Source organism: Macrotis lagotis, chromosome 6 (assembly GCF_037893015.1).
Source record: "Macrotis lagotis isolate mMagLag1 chromosome 6, bilby.v1.9.chrom.fasta, whole genome shotgun sequence".
In the NCBI taxonomy this organism is placed as follows: Eukaryota; Metazoa; Chordata; class Mammalia; order Peramelemorphia; family Peramelidae; genus Macrotis; species Macrotis lagotis.
This window is the reverse complement of record NC_133663.1, coordinates 145,676,811-145,679,266: the sequence shown is the minus strand read 5'-3', so window position 1 is coordinate 145,679,266 and position 2,456 is coordinate 145,676,811. Positions and strand designations below refer to the sequence as shown.

General features: G+C 44.5%; 1 pseudogene; it reads left to right on the top strand.

The window, feature by feature from the left end:
• Positions 1-266: 266 nt before the first annotated feature.
• Positions 267-1,619, top strand: LOC141492242 (isocitrate dehydrogenase [NAD] subunit alpha, mitochondrial pseudogene; annotated as a pseudogene).
• The last annotated feature ends 837 nt before the right edge of the window (positions 1,620-2,456 follow it).

The following is a 2,456-nucleotide window of genomic DNA, read 5'->3' as shown; positions in this document are numbered from 1 at the left end:
CAACAAATATTTTATGTCATGGGGATAAACCAGGAACATTTTCAATAAATCAAGGGTGAAAGAAGACTGCCCATTATCACCATTACTATTCAATTTAGTATTATGTTAGCTTTAACAATAGGAGAAGAAAAAGAAATTGAAGGAACTTGGAAAATTGTATGGAAAAATCTAGGAAGGCCTTGAAGCATGTAACCAAGGAGGGCTGGAGAGGCCACATGGGCAAGAAGGCCTGGAGGCCCTGCATGACTTGAACTCCAGGGCCCAGCATGAAGTTGTCACTGGAGGGAGTGGTGGGGCTTGTATCCTCAGGGGTCCTGGGGCTGCCGAGTCCAAACATCTTTGGGTCCTGTGGCTGGGGGCAGGGGGATCAGAAGACTGAGTCCAAGAGAGCCCCAGACACCTGGCCAAGGCAAGGTCACTGAGCAGCACTGGCAGGGGACAGGTAAGGCTTAGGAACTGGAGACAGGTAAGGCTTAGGAACTGGAACTACTGCCAAAGGTCACCGGTTCCCAGGCTCCAGGCCAGAGTCCTCACTGCCCCCTGCACAAGTGGCTCTCACCTGGGATCACACCTTCATCCATATCTGGAGCTGGGCTCTCTGACCACCACACCTGCCCTCTCCCTTAAGCCATCCTTTGTTGGAGAGTCTGGGCTGGCTTAGCCTGATAAGATAAGGGGGAGCCCAGAATGACCTCCAAGGACTGTTCAGTCCAGTGGCTCCAATCCTGTGCTTACAGTCTTCAGATATCTCCACTGCTGGGGGCTTCGGCAACCCAAAAGAGGTGACCTGAGTTTGGTGGTGTACAGTGACCTTAATCACAGGAGATGTATTGAACTAGAAATCTCAGCTTCTGTTATGAAGATTGTTGATGCTGTCAAAGCACCCATTCAGTGGGAAGAAAGGAATGTCTCTGCTATTAATGAAAAAAAAGTTGATGATTCCTCCAGAAGCCAAAGAATCCATGGACAAAATCAAGATGGGACTGAAAGGTCCCTTAAAGACACCACTTACAACTGGACATAATCCTATGAATCTACTGCTGTGTAAAATATTTGACCTTCATAAAAAAGTACATCCCTATATCTCTTTTGAAGGCCACAAAACTCCTTTCACAGATGTCAATATTGTCATGTTTCTGAAGAAAACTGAAGGAAAATACAGTGGCACTGAGCATGTGATGGTTGATGGCATCATCTAGAGCATCAAGCTCATCAAGGAAGAAGTCAGCAAGTGTATTGCCGAGTTTGACTTTGAGGACTCCAGGAACAATCACCAAAACAGCGTGACCTCTGTACAGGAGCAAATATCATGCAAATGTCAGATGGACTTTTTCTCCAAATTGCTGGGAAGTTGCATAAAACTAAAGATATTAATTTAATGAGATGTACCTTGATACAATATACTTGAATATGGTACAAAATGTGATGAGCTTGTGATGTCAAACTTCTATAGGGACATCCTTAGTGATTTATGTGCCAGCCTGATTGGGGGTCTTAGTGTCTCACCCAGTGGAAATATTGGTGCAAATAAATTTGTGATCTTTGACTCACTCCTAAAGGACACACTAGAACAACCTATTGTAGACTGGCTTCCATCCTTGTATGTTGGGGTTGCATAATCCATAGAACAAACATTCTAAAGAGGGTCTTTTCTTTTTTTTTAATTTATTTTTATTCTCATTTTGTACAAATGTGTTTTTTTATCTTAATAAAATATTCTTGTTTAAGAGTAAATGAAATACCCCCTCCCCCATAAATATTGACTTGCATAAGCAATAAAGTAAAGGGGAGAAAAAATTAAAATAAAAAAAATAATAGTAATAATTGTAGGTATGGCCAGGTGGTGCACTGGACGACGAAGCACCAGCCCTGGAGCCACAAGCACCTGAGTCCACATCCAGCCCCATAGACCCAACAACCACCCAGCCGTGTGACATGCAAGCCACCCAATCCCCACTGCCCTGCAAAAACCAAAAAGAAGAAAAAAAAGACCCAAAATAAAATAAAATAGTAATAATAGTAGGGGTGGCTGGGTGGTGGACAGAGCATTGGCCCTTGTGCCAGGGCCACCTGGGTCCAAATCCGGCCTCAGACAACCAACGATCACCCTGCTATGCATCTCCAGGCAGGCCACCCAGCCCTATTTTCCCTGCACCCTCCCCCCAAATAATAATAATAAAAAATGTGCTTCAGTCTTTGTTCCAACACCAACAACTCTGTCACGGATAGATCACATTCTTTATGGTAAGTCCATGGCAAAAGTTACTTCCATATTTTTCCAATGTTGCCATTGCTGATCTCAACTCCCTCCTTTCTTATTTCTCCACTACCATGTACTACATTTTCTCTCTCCTTTCACTGTGACTCTGCTGTAGGGTATCTGAGTGGCACAGCAGACAGATCCCTTGTCCTGGGGCCAAGAGGCCCTGAGCCCCCTTACCACCCCTTAGGCCTAG